Genomic DNA, 15,164 nt, shown 5'->3' with positions numbered 1-15,164 from the left:
GAATTTGGAGATTTGAACATGAAATAGAAGTTGCAGTTGGACACATGGAATATTCCATTTCGGAAATCGTTAGGGAATTCATTATTTCCAGACCTACAGTGTCAAGGCTGTGCCAAGAATACCAAATTCCAGGCATTACCTCTCACCACAGACAACGCTATGGCCGACGGCTTTCAGTTAACGAGCGAGAGCAGCGATGTTTGAGTAGATATGTCAGTGCTAACAGACAAGAAAAAATGCAGGAAATGGAAATTAACGGTAGTGATCAATGTGGGATATACGACAAACGTATCCGTTAGGACAGTGAGCTGAAAGTCGGGGTAAGTGGGCTATGGCAGTAGACGAAGACGCGGGAGCCCTTGTTAACAGTACGACATCGCCTGCAGCGCCCCTCCTGGGCTCGTAACCATATTAGTTGGTCATTAGACTATTGGAAAACCGTGGCCTGGTCAGGTGGGTTCCGATTTCAGTTGTTAAGAGCTGATGGTAGGGTTCGAGTGTGGCGCAGATCTCATGAAGCCATGGACCCAGTTTGTCAGAATGATACTGTGGAAGCTGGTGGCGGCTCCATAACGATGGGCGCTGCGTTTACATGGAACGGACTGTAAGCGTTCTGTCATATCGCTGCGTTGGTTGCGGAGTATCTTTGCGGGTAGCCGCGTCTGTTGAGTCGAGCACGGGATACAAAACTGTTATGTTGTGTTGTGGGTAGCTCTGCATGTGAGAGGCATAGTTAGTATGGAAGTTGAAGTGTTGCTACAAGTGCTATTACAGTAAAATGATAAAATATGCAAATGATTCAGAGGAAAGTGCGTCAAGAAGTAATTTAAAAATGAGCAGTGCTGCTGATAACGTATTTGTGTATCCTCTCGTTGCGTGTCGTACCGTACAGTATCAATCATCCGCGCCGTGTTTGGTCTCCCAGAATGAGCTAATGTAATCTGAAAAAAAATTAGCTACCATAAAAGAGTGCAGTCAAGTGCCAGTGTCTTGTAGCGAGCGTGAGGACGTGCGTTCGGTCATCGCGTTCCGCATTATCAACAATCAGCCGCGCCACGACGGTTACACGCACGCTCGTACAAGTGAAAACTGAGAACTAAAAAATTAACTTTACAAACAGTGTTATATCATTACTGGTGTCAAGGAGGACTGGTACCAACTATCTGTGTATGCGTGACGAGCGTAAGAACTTTCGTGCGATCATTGGGCTTCCGCATCATCAACAATCATCCGCGTCGTGTCGGTTACGCGTACGCTCGTTCGAAGATATTGTGGACTGTTAAACATCCATTAATTGGGATAACACTTCTGATTTAGTATGTAAACAGTGCAACCTACGACTTTTTTATCGTCTCCTAATATAGTTGTTCATACCAGACGTAGAACAGTGTTGTGTTTTGACGTTCAGCGGCTCCCCTAACTCGCTTGAGTATTTCGATAGATAATTTCAGGCAAGCCAGCTGTGGAGCAGAATAGTACGACCGCCGCGGGATTATCAGGTACGTGATGTGAACAGGGCACACGGTCCCGAAGTGAGAAGGCAGGTTTAGAATTCCACCCCACCCAATTGTACTCCCGGGCGTGTTGCAGGACTCGGTCCTCTAGCCCAAATAAACCAATCGTTGACCGGTAATGTTTGTCTTCGGCTACTTGGAGACCATTTGCAGCCATCCGTGGACTTCATGTTCCCAAACAACGATGGAATTTTTATAGACGACAATGCGCCATGCCACCGAGCCACAGTTGTCTGCAACTGGTTTGACGAACATCCTCGACAATTTGCGAACATTTATGGGACATAATCGACTGTTTGTGCACAAAATCCTGCATCGGCAAAACTTTCACAATTAGGGACAACTGAAGAGGCAGCATGACTTAGTGTACGTGCAGAGGGCTTCCAACTGCTTGTTGAGTACATGCCGGCAAAAGGAGGTCCGACACGATATTAGGAGGTGTCCCACGCCTTTTGTCACCTCAGAGTGTTTACGGTGTTAACCTCTGCTACACAGGAAAGTCTTTTTCCCGCATTCCCTAAGTCGTTCATCATTATCTCTGTCCCATAACGGTGACCACGATTCCAACGAAATTTTTCCTGAAGGAAAGCCACAGACTCTTCTCTTCCTCGTAGTGATTAAAATTCATGGGGATATTATGCCGCGTCATTGCTAAAAACTAACAGCAATAACAAACTAAAACTGACGTTTCGGCCGAATTGCAACGGCCGTCCTCAGGGCACCGATTTTTCGAAGCAATCACAGGATCCACGAAATGATAGGTTCCACCAAGGATGTAGTCAACATTCGTAACACTGCAGGTGTTTACGAACTACGGTGTGAGTGCAGAGCTGCCTACATACCAGGTGTACCGGTATGAAATGAGCGTTAAGATACAAATGTGTCGATAGGAAACATTTGTTGTGAACGAGCCTTAATTTTTTTTGTTGGTATGACATTTGTCAAAGATATTTTGTATACGTGAAGTCATGGAAAAAACAACATAATATGTTTTCATCGTGTTAACAATGTCGAATTTTATTTGAAAAAAAGTGCTGCAGAGTTCCATCGAATGCTTGTCGAGACATATGGTGATCATGCTCTATCAGAAGCAACAAGCAAAAGATGGTTTCAACGGTTCAGAAATAATGGTTTTGATGTAAAAAATGAAGAACGTGGAAGACCACCAAAAAAGTTCTAAGACGCCGAATTGCAAGCAATATTGGATGAAGATGATACTTTGAGTCAGAATCAAGTGGCAGCAATGCTAAATGTTGCACAACAAACAATTTCTGACCGTTTTAAAGCTATGGGAAAGATCCAAAAGTGTAGAAAATGAGTGCCACATGGAATGAAAGATAGATGGAAAACCGAAAAACCATTTGTCAAATTTTGCTTGAAAGACATGAAAGAAAATCAATTTTCCATCGAATTTTTACTGGCGATGAAAAATGGATTTATTTTAAGAATCCCAAACGGGAAAAATCATGGGTTAATCCGGGACAACCATCAAAACAGACTGCAAAACCAGATCGATTCGGCAAGAAGACAATGCTCTGTGTGTGGTAGGATCAGAAAGGTGTGGTGTATCATGAGCTTCTAAAACCCGGTGAAATTGTGAATACTAATCGCTACAGACAACTAATGATCAATTTGAACTATGCATTGATCGAGAAAAGACCAGAATGGGCCAGAAGATATTGGCAAAGTAATTTTTTTACACGACGATGCACCTGTACACAAAGTAAAACTGGTTCAGAATACAATCAAAACACTTGGCTGAGAGCTGCTACCCCACGCGCTGTATTCACCAGACTTGGCCCCTTCCGACTACCAGGATTCGAACCTGCGACCGTAGCGGTCGCACGGTTCCAGACTGTAGCGCCTAGAACTGCTCGGCCACGCCGGCCGGCACATGGGCATCCACGAATAGCCTCTTTCTTTCCATCTTCCCTTACGTCATGACTAGCCAATCATATTAGAGGGACAATTAAAAGTTTTACAACAGTGACGTCAGACATCGATAGCCTGTAATAAATATACGCCCCTATGCCCATGCAAAACCAGTAGCGCCCTGAGGAACGCCGTTGCAATTCGGCCGAAACGTCGGTTTTAGTTTATTATTGTTGTTAGTTTTTAGCAATGACGCGGCATAATACCCAGAAGAATTTTAATCACTATGAAACCGGCCGCAGAAGCCTACGTTCTTATGTCTTCTCTTCCTCGTTCGCGAGGGATTCACGACTGAATTCGCGCGCGAATGGCGTCCGGAGAAATCTCGCGGACGCTGGTTGTGGATCCTCTGGAGAGCAGGAGGGCAAACCGGCGAGCCGGCAGCTGTCGCCAACACGGCGGTGCTGGCTGCCGGCCGGAACCAGAAAGCGGTCGTCCGTGCCTGCCGAGCTGACGAACGCTAACAGCGCTAACTGGCCACCAAAGCGCCGCGCAGCCTCAAAGCGGCCGCCCCTCACACGCCTCCAGCTCCCGCACAACGGCCCGGCGCTCACTCACCACAAGCTCGCTGTCTAAAAAATGAAGGACCGTGCAGGCCCACAGTAACAGTCTGCGCCTACTTTGAAAGTTAGTGTCATGCACCAAAACACACCACAACCCTTCAAAGTTATGTAAAATACACTACTGGCCATTAAAATTGCTACACCACGAAGATGACGTGCTACAGACGCGAAATTTAACCGACAGGAAGAAGATGCTGTGATATGCAAATGATTAGCTTTTCAGAGCGTTCACACAAGGTTGGCGCCGGTGGCAACATGAGGAAAGTTTCCAACCGATTTCTCATACACGTAACAACAGTTGACCGGCTTTGCTGGTGAAACGTTGTTGTGATGCTTCGTGTAAGGAGGAGAAATGCGTACCATCACGTTTCCGACTTTGATAAAGGTCGGATTGTAGCCTATCGCGATTGCAGTTCATCGTATCGCGACATTGCTGCTCGCATTGGTCGAGATCAAATGACTGTTAGCAGAATATGGAATAGGTGGATTGAGGAGGGTAATACGGAACGCCGTGCTGGAGCCCAACGGCCTCGTATCACTAGCGGTCGAGATGACAGGCATGTTAACCGCATGGCAGTAACGGATCGTGCAGCCACGTCTCGATCCCTGAGTCAACAGATGGGGACGTTTGCAAGACAACAACCATCTGCACGAACAGTTCGACGACGTTTGCAGCAGCATGGACTATCAGCTCGGAGACCCTGGCTGCGGTTACCCTTGACGCTGCATGACAGACAGGAGCGTCTGCGATGGTGTACTCAATGACGAACCTGGGTGCACGAATGGCAATGGCAATCGGATGTATCCAGCTTCTTTTTACAGCATCATAATGGTCGCATCCATGTTTGGCGACATCGCGATGAACGCACATTGGAAGCGTGTATTCGTCATCGCCATACTGGCTATCACCCGGCGTGTTGGTATGGGGTGCCATTGGTTACACGTCTCGGTCACCTCTTGTTCGCATTGACGGCACTTTGAACAGTGGACGTTACATTTCAGATGTGTTACGACCCGTGGTTCTACCCTTCATTCGATCTCTGCGAAACCCTACATTTCAGGAGGATAATGCACGACCGCATGTTGCAGGTCCTGTACGGGCCTTTCGGGATACAGAAAATGTTCGACTGCTACCCTGGCCAGCACATTCTCCAGATCTCTCACCAAGTGAAAACGTCTGGTCAATGGTGGCCGAGCAACTGGCTCCTCACAATACGCCAGTCACTACTCTTGATGAACTGTCGTATCGTGTTAAAGCTGCATGGGCAGCTGTACCTGTACAACCGGCCGGAATGGCCGTGCGGTTCTAGGCGCGTGACCGCTGCGGTCGCAGGTTCGAATCCTGCCTCGGGCATGGATGTGTGTGCTGTCTTTTGGTTAGTTAGGTCTAAGTTGTTCTAAGTTCTAGGGGACTGATGACCACAGCAGTTAATTCCCATAGCGCTGAGAGCCATTTGAACCAATTTGTACCTGTACACGCCATCCAAGCTCTGTTTCACTCAATGCCCAGGCGTATCAAGGCCGTTATTATGGCCAGAGGTGGTTGTTCTGGGTACTGATTTCTCAGGATCGATGCATCCAAATTGAGTGAAAATGTAATCATATGTCAGTTCTAGTATAATATACTTGTCCAATGAATACCCGTTTATCATCTGCGTGTCTTCTTGGTGTAGCAATTTTAATGGCCAGTAGTGTACTACTTAAAGCAGTTTAGAAGGAAATACTGGAGTGTCTACTAGATGAACAGCAACTTCGCTTAGGAAATATCGAAACACTGAGACGTCTCCTACTCCTTGTAAAAGATAATTACTTGCACGTTCCTTAAAGTGATGGGTACGGGGTCGAGTCTGTTTACAGACTTGTACGAGGGTTACCCAGAAAGGAATGCACCTCATTACTTTTTCTCAGCAGAAAACAATGCTACGAATGCGAAAAGCTACGTATGTATTATTTGAAGTCTCCTGTGTGAGCGCACCAAGTTTCCGTCACTTCCGACGGATAGCGTAGCTGCTGGACAGTTTCAAAAATGGATCTGTAGGTGGTGTACATTACAAGCAACGTGCCGTTATTGAATTTCTCACTGCAGAGAAAGAAACTATGGGGAATATTCACAAACACTTGTGCAAAGTCTGTGGAGCAGCTTCTGTCGGTAGAAGTACAGTTAGTAGATGGGCACGGAGGGAAGGGTCACCAGAAGGCGGTAGGCGGTTCGGTGGAGCTCCACGATTTACAGCGGTCGGTGAGACTATTCACGGCTGTCACACCTGATATGATGCAGCGAATTGGTGTTGTCATACGCGAGGACAGACGCATTACTACTCGGCAGTTGACGCTGCTTCTGTCAGTCTGGAAAGGAAGTGTGGATACAATTATCCGCACTCTTGGATATTCAGAAGTGTGGGCAAGATGGGTCCCGCGGTGTCTAACGCTGGCTCACAAATCGCAGAGAAGAAACATCTGTCTTGATTTGTTGCAACGTTTAGAACCTGAGGGGGAGGCCTTCTTGTCCCGGATTGTGACAGTTGATGAAACGTGGGTACGCCATTTTGAGCCCGAAACAAAACGACAGTCGATGGAAAGGCGCCATTCCCACTCCCCACAGCAGAAAAAATTCAAAGCATCTGCTTCTGCCGGTAAGGTCATGATCACCGCATTGTGTGACTGTGAAGGTGTGATTCTCATTGACATAATGTCAAGTGGCGGTACCATTAATTCTGAAGCATATTTCAACCCATTAACAAAACTCAAGACGCGTTTCCGCCGACTTCGGCGCCACAGAAATCCAGATGTTTAGCTGCAACATAATAACGCTCGGCCCTACACAAATCTGAAGACTGCAACTGCAAAGCGGCATCTTCAAACCCATAACATACATTAATTTAGTGCCAATGTATGTGGTACACTGTCATCTAGTCCTGTATGTGTATTTTACACACCTGTTTCGGAGCATCCCAGCTTCCGTAACAATGCAAACAATTGATTTCGGCTTGTGCAAATAGCGTATACTATGATAAAAAGTCTGCATTCGCCAAAAAGAATATAAACAGTCGAAATACACAGGGCCAATTCCCACTATTCTGGAGACAGAAAATTGTTACACGAACACAAAAACACAGAGGTGCCCGCCAGCGCTGACGATGTCGCAGTGGCACGTCTGTAGACTAGTAGTTTGCGGGTAATGAGCGAGAGAATATGAAAAACTCAAAAAAATGGTTGAAATGGCTCTGAGCACTATGGGACTCAACTGCTGAGGTCATTAGTCCCCTAGAACTTAGAACTAGTTAAACCTAACTAACCTAAGGACATCACAAACATCCATGCCCGAGGCAGGATTCGAACCTGCGACCGTAGCGGTCTTGCGCTTCCAGACTGCAGCGCCTTTAACCGCACGGCCACTTCGGCCGGCTGAAAAACTCACATGTGGTTTTTGAAGGCTTTGCAGGTATCGCAAAACCCACATGTAGGAGGAGCTTAGTCACCCTATACATGTGGAACCATTCGCAATGTATTTAAAAATAACACTAGACGAGAAACTAGAGCAACATTTTATTAGAATATGGCTTTTCCAGCATGTCGTGATGGCAGTGAATGCTGGGTACCAACAAGAAGAACGTTATGTGAAATACAAACCGCTGAAATGGAATTTCTAAGAACAAAAAGCTACTCAAGAATAGACCACAGAAGAAACGAAACAGCACAAGAACGGATAGTAGAACCAGCTGAAGGTGGAATAACCAAATATCGCAGCACCTCGTAAAAACACGTACAAAGAATGGACAATAAACAACTTCCCAGAATAGCCTTAGGGTACAAACCGGCAGAAGAAGGGATGTTGGAATACCTAAGAAGCGATGGAGAGACAAGTTTTGAAGACGGAACAGACTCAACGCCTAACCCATGAAGCGTAGGAGGAGGAGGAGGAGAAGACCTAACGTTGAGGAGTGCCATTTAGCCCTCGCCGTTACTGCTCGCCCGCGCTGTCAACAACACACACCGAATCCAGGGACACCGTCTGTTCATGCTCAGCAGGAGTCGGAGGCAAACAAACATTTTACAGGGAAGCGCCATCTCTTCAAGAGCGCTGTTTACCGAGTGAACTCATTCACTCATCGGCAGGATCCTGCTGACACACGAACGGTGGACACGCCAGCGGCGTATTTTACACCGTGAATCAGACTCGCGTCACAAACAAACGAATGGTTGTCAGCATCGTTAGCACGTGCGAGCCAAGTACTGCCGTGTCGGTTAGCTGACCGTGCGTGTTGGTACTCAGCGTGTCAACGGTAACGATTAAAATTTGTTCATTAAATATTCTACCTGTGTTTCTAAGTAGAGATGCGCACCATTTAATTTAGTGAAACTTCGGTGGCTTTTGTATTTTTTCTTTTTTTTTTACATTTTAATGCATTTGACAAGTCTCCTACAACCAGCGCTAGCTCTAACTGATAAAACAGTGCAGCTGAAAGATATTTTACGGTTTGTTAACAATCTGTCACAGAATTTTATACACTCCAATACTGTCTGTAGATTAAAATCGAAAGTCAGAATTGATTTACGCAGTCGAAAAACGTTTGGTTGGTGTAGTCCTCTTCACCAAACACACGCGGCAGTGCCATTGTAAGACAAGGGGCCGTGAAAGTCCTTTTCTTCAGAAAGACGTGACTTAAGCTTCCTCACTGTTGGAAGTTGTCCTACGAATGACGCAATGGTAACGGAGGGCCAATATGTGCGTGAACCCTTCCTCCCCATCTTCAGGATTACTGCCATTTTATGATTCTGTCTTTATGTGGGATTTCAGAATAAATATCGATCGCATGTAAATGCCATAAATGAAACATCTACCATTCCGTTTCCATTAATGCGCCAACTACCCATCATCCAACAAGGGCTGTCGTATGCAACGGGTTTATGGCTTCTTCTGTAGTGTAAATAAAAATGTTAAAATGTGTGTGAAATCTTATAGGACTTAACTGCTAAGGTCATCAGTCCCTAAGATTACACACTACTTAACCTAAATTATCCTAAGGACAAACACACACGCACCCATGCCCGAAGGAGGACTCGAACCTCCGCCGGGATCAGCCGCACAATCCATGACTGCAGCGCCTGAGACCGCTCAGCTAATCCCGCGCGGCGTAGTGTAAATATTTCTGGAAATTAAGCGCGCACTTGAATCCTGTTCACTGGTCAACAGACATAAAATTGCACTACGCTGCCAGCCTTATTTCTCTCATTTTGTATATTTCCTGAAAAGCTTTTTGCCAAGTGTTGTTAATAAACATTATAACAATCTTATCCTCCGTCGTCTCTCGCATAATATCAAAAAGTAAAACACGACCCACAAAGGAAATAAAAGATAAGGAAAGAGAAGGGAAAGGAAAGAAAAATACTTAAATACTTCAGTATATATTAGGGTAACGCGTATTAACCAAACAGGCAAGTATGTGCAACAGTTTATGATATTGTGAGGAGTTCGTTAGGTTAGACATTCTGTATTTTTCTCTGTTGATAGACCATTGTCAGTAACACTCTTTTCTATCATGAAATTGATACTTTTGTAATTTTCTTTTAGCATTGTACACAACTGGCAGATAAGCGTGGAGAGCTCTCAAAGCAAGTAATAACCGCTAGAATGGCGCTAAAAATGTCCGCCCAATCACCCAAAAGACCCCACGTCTACGAGATGCAAAACCCTTATCTTCTTTCATTTTCTAAAGGGAACTGATGCTCTTACTTCTGTTACTTCCACTCACCGCTACGGTCGCAGGTTCGAATCCTGCCTCGGGCTTGGATGTGTGTGATGTCCTTAGGTTAGTTAGGTTTAAGTAGTTCTAAGTTCTAGGGGACTGATGACCACAGATGTTAAGTCCCATAGTGCTCAAAGCCATTTTTGAACTTCCACTCAAATTTATCCACCCGCTTCATTACTTTCGAGAGGTAGAGTGAAAGGGGTGTTACACATATAATCCGTGGAAGATGCTGTGGTTATCAGACCTGAAACACACTACGTTAGGAGAAGAAGACGAAGGAACCGGTGAATGGAAAGCATTCGCTTACCGTAAATAAGGATACCTGTACATGACTGTGGAACTTGCTGCTTTGGAATACACATCTTACCTCCCTTCTAAAGGATTATAAGGAAGGAAGATTAGGTTTTAACGTCTAGTCGGCATCAGGGTCACTGGAGATGGAGCACTAGCTCGGAGTGTGTGTGTGTGTGTGTGTGTGTGTGTGTGTGTGTGTGTGTGTGTGTGTGTGGGCGTGTGTGTGTGTGTGTGTATGTGTGTCTGTGTGTGTGTGTGTGTGTGTGTGTGTGTGTGTGTGTGTGTGTCTGTAATAAATATAAAAACACGTTTAAATTAAATGTTCAGCATGTAGCTATATTTACAAATTAAGTGGTTCAAATTGCTCTGAGCACTATGGGACTTAACTTCTGAGGTCATCAGTCCCCTAGAACATAGAACTACTTAAACCTAACTAACGTAAGGACGTCACACACATCCATGCCCGACGTAGAATTCGAACCTGCGACCGCAGCGGTCGCGCGGCACCAGACTGTAGCGCCTAGAATCGCTCGGCCACATCGGCCGGCACCGGCTATATAAATTAACTAACAGTGAGAATGTGAAATGGCACATTTCACATCGTTAAGTTTTATCGTGTGATTGATCTATGGAACATGAAAGTAAGAAAGCAACAGTATTCCCCCGGAATGCGAACCCAGATTAGTAACGACTGCCCCACCTCGCTCGGTAAGCAAATAGGGCGAACTCTTTGGAGTCTCTTCCCTGCCCTATTACCTGTAGCAGACTATTCATAGTTTCAAAGCTTCTTGATTATATCCCTAAAGCTAACAAAAAAAATTTTTAGGTTCCTCTAGAGCGATTTAATTGCACGTTTCCGTCTTCTAAGAACGCAGTTCACTCCGGTTAACAGAGAACTCATCTTGTTGATAAAACGCCCCTCTACGCTCTCTTTGATCTTTTCTGAGCGGGAAAATTAGTTTTTATTGCCTACTACGATTCACAGGTCTGAAAGTCACCCCATCAACTCTATTACGAAACTGAAGGAACTCGGTTATTTCACGGTAGCGCGCAGTATAAACCTTTCACTCCTCCACTTCGTACCGAGAAATCAACGGAAAATAAATACTAAGGGGATACGTCCTCGGCCAGGCGGTACGGGGGCTCGTCCCCAGCAGAGGCGAAGCAAACAAGCTGATGAAGAGGTTATTTTAATCTGTGTAGAGCTCCCATTCCGCTCGTCCGACGCGAGTTCAAAAGCACCGAACGCGCTCGCTGCTTCGCCGTGGGGCCGAATTACAGAAAGAATGCCTCGGAGTGCTCAGTTATCTCGGCGACGACTACATGAGGATGTAACGCAATCTATTTGTTAGGCGTTAAGCACTTCATATAGACCCCCAAATTTTGTTTATGGAAAATTACAGAGTGGCGGCGGTGGAGAATTTCCATAAATTTTCCGCGCCGCCCCTCCCCCTCGCTGTGTTTCCTGTCTGCCCGGACGTACCGCCCCCACCGTGCCCACGCCCTCGCAGGCCAATGGGGCCTGGGTGCGGTTCACAATAATTATGATTCCCTCCTGAATGCGGCCATATATAGCCTTACATAATACGCGTTGCACGCACACCAACACGCGGCAGCACGCGCACACACGCACGCCAGAGTTTATGCCGTATAAGTTAGACGCAGCGCTAGCTCACACACACACGCACGCCGGACACACGGACACGCCAACGCTCCGGAGACGTCATACGGGGACTACACCCATGGAACCGGTTTGAGCGTCACCTCGCCTCTTTGTTCGGTCCACCACTCCCAATATATCTAGGCGTGCACGTCCCGCCGCCCATGCAACCGAAGCGGCGTCACATCGGGCGCTAACTGTCACCTTCACAGACTACGCCCCCACCGCTCTACGCCTTCGCTAATCCATCTGACACGTCCTCACCTCCTTTCGTACCGTATGGCAGGGAACGGCATTGCGTAATTAACAGTACACACAACCGCTACTGTGGCAATATTTGTTCGCATAACACTAGTTAAGACCCGTTCACGTCTATTCACGTCTGTATCTACATTAACGCACGATCGCGCAGTATCTTTATTGTGTTCATCGCGTACGATAACATCGCTGAACAGAGGTGACCAGACATATATGTAATTTTTTAACGAAACCGTAATGGTTTCACGTGACACATAAATATGTTTTTTACTTTCTCTTTCTCATTATCATCATTTAAAGACTGATTATGCCTTTCAGCGTTCAGTCTGAAACATAGTCCCTCTTGTAAAATTCCTCCATGATCCCCAATTCAGTGCTAACATTGGTGCCTCTTCTAATGGTAAGCCTATTACTTCAAAATCATTCTTAACCGAATCCAGATACCTTCTCCTTGGTCTGCCCCGTCTCCTCCTACCCTCTACTGTTGAACCCATGAGCCGGCCGCGGTGGCCGTGCGGTTCTAGGCACTTCAGTCCGGAACCGCGTGACTGCTACGGTCGCAGGTTCGAATCAAAAAATGGCTCTGAGCACTATGGGACTTAACTTCTGAGGTCATCAGTCCCCTAGAACTTAGAACTACTTAAACCTAACTAACCTAAGGACATCACACACATCCATGCCCGAGGCAGGATTCGAACGTGCGACCGTAGCGGTCACGCGGTTCCAGACTGCAGCGCCTAGAACCGCTCGGCCACCCCGGCCGGCTGGTTCGAATCCTGCCTCGGGCATGGATGTGTGTGATGTCCTTAGGTTAGTTAGGTTTAAGTAGTTCTAAGTTCTAGGGGGACTGATGACCTCAGATGTTGAGTCCCATAGTGCTCAGAGCCTTTTTTTTTTTTTTTTTTTTTTTTTTTTTTGAACCCATGTGTCTCTTGGGTAACCTTGATTCTCCCATGCATGTAACATGACCCCACCATCTAAGCCTGTTCGCCCTGACTCGTACATCTACAGATTTTATTCCCAGTTTTTCTTTGATTTCCTCATTCTGGACACCCTCCTGCCATTGTTCCCATCTACTGGTACCTGCAATCATCCTAGCTACCTTCATATCCGTAACCTCAACCTTATTGATAAGGTAACCTGAATCCACCCAGCTTTCGGTCCCACACAACAAAGTTGGTCGAAAGATTGAACGGTGCACAGATAACTTAGTCTTGGTGCTGACTTCCTTCTTGCAGAAGAGAGTAGATCATAGCTGACCGCTCACTGCATTAGCTTTGCTACACCTCGCTTACAGTTCTTTCACTATGTTGCCATCCTATGAGAATATGCATCCTAAGTACTTGAAACCTAAGTACTTGAAACCGTCCACCTGTTCCTTGTTCCTCCTATTTGGCATCCAATCCGTTATCTCTTTCCCACTGACATTAAAAAATGGTTCAAATGGCTCTGAGCACTATGGGACTTTAACTTCTGAGGTCAGCAGTCCCCTAGAACTTAGAACTACTTAAACCTAACTAACTTAAGGACATCACACACATCCATGCCCGAGGCAGGATTCGAACGTGCGACCGTAGCCACTGACATTACTTTCGTTTTGGAGATGCTAATCTTCATATCATAGTCCTTACATTTCTGATCTAGCTCTGAAATATTACTTTGCAAGCTTTCAATCGAATCTGCCGTCACAACTGTCATCCGCATATGCGAGACTGCTTATTTTGTGTTCACATATCTTAATCTCACCCAGCCAGTTTATTGTTTTCAACACAAGATCCATAAATAATATGAACAACAGTGGAGACAGGTTGCAGCCTTGTCTTACCCCTGAAACTACTCTGAACCATGAACTCAATTTACCGTCAACTCTAAGTGCTGCCTGACTGTCTATGTAAAGACATTTATGTGATTGCGAAAGTTTGCCTCCTATTCCATAATCTCGTAGAACAGACAATAACTTCCTCCTAGGAACTCGGTCATATGCCTTTTCTAGATCTATAAAGCGTAGATACAATTCCCTGTTCCACTCGTAACACTTCTCCTTTATTTTTCACAAATAAAGTAAACCGTCTTTTGATTGTATGTTACTGTATTTTTCTTCTGTACTGTCTAGACTTAGGCTTTTACGCCATTATCGAGCACAGTGCCAAAAATTCTTTGACTTATCGTAGGGCTAGTCTTCTTTACCTGCTTTGGTCTTACTGTGCCAGATATGACGTGTTAATGGTCTAAGCACTTTTAGCATTGGACTAGATAATGCCCAAAAGCCAAAATGTAGAAGCTACAGAAGAAAAATACAACAATATATAGTCAAATGGCCGTTTATTCTTTCAAAAATACCGCGTGACTGTCGATCAGCAGCATCATGTACACGAGGAGATCATGAACGAGGACAAACTGCAGAAAAGTATCCCAGATAGGATAAAGAACAAAAAAGTTCATGCGGACATATAGCTGGAAATGCGTTCCAAGTGACGCAAACGCATCTTTTATTGTTCTCATTTTAGGAACGTATTTTGTGTTTAAAGATTTACTCTGTTCTCTTTCAAGCACTACACCTCTAATGTTCCCCGGTCCGTTTTCAGCGTTTCTTCTATTGCCTTCATTCATACGCTTCTCGAAGCAATACACAAAAAAAAGAAAAACTTCGCCGCTCTTACTGTATGTGCAACATCTCCAGACTTTCTCTACAGTTATTTCTGTCGTGTGACAAGTAATATTTTTAAACGCATTATCTATATTTTCGATAGATCTGCCCAGTAATTGCTATGTTCAACGTTAAAAAAAACTGTAGCGTAAGCATTTGTATCGTGTAATCTGACGCTAATCTACACTCCTGGAAATGGAAAAAAGAACACATTGACACCGGTGTGTCAGACCCACCATACTTGCTCCGGACACTGCGAGAGGGCTGTACAAGCAATGATCACACGCACGGCACAGCGGACACACCAGGAACCGCGGTGTTGGCCGTCGAATGGCGCTAGCTGCGCAGCATTTGTGCACCGCCGCCGTCAGTGTCAGCCAGTTTGCCGTGGCATACGGAGCTCCATCGCAGTCTTTAACACTGGTAGCATGCCGCGACAGCGTGGACGTGAACCGTATGTGCAGTTGACGGACTTTGAGCGAGGGCGTATAGTGGGCATGCGGGAGGCCGGGTGGACGTACCGCCGAATTGCTCAACACGTGGGGC

The sequence above is a fragment of the Schistocerca piceifrons genome, chromosome 1 (genome assembly GCF_021461385.2).
Source record: "Schistocerca piceifrons isolate TAMUIC-IGC-003096 chromosome 1, iqSchPice1.1, whole genome shotgun sequence".
Classification (NCBI taxonomy): domain Eukaryota; kingdom Metazoa; phylum Arthropoda; class Insecta; order Orthoptera; family Acrididae; genus Schistocerca; species Schistocerca piceifrons.
This window is presented reverse-complemented; position numbering follows the sequence as displayed.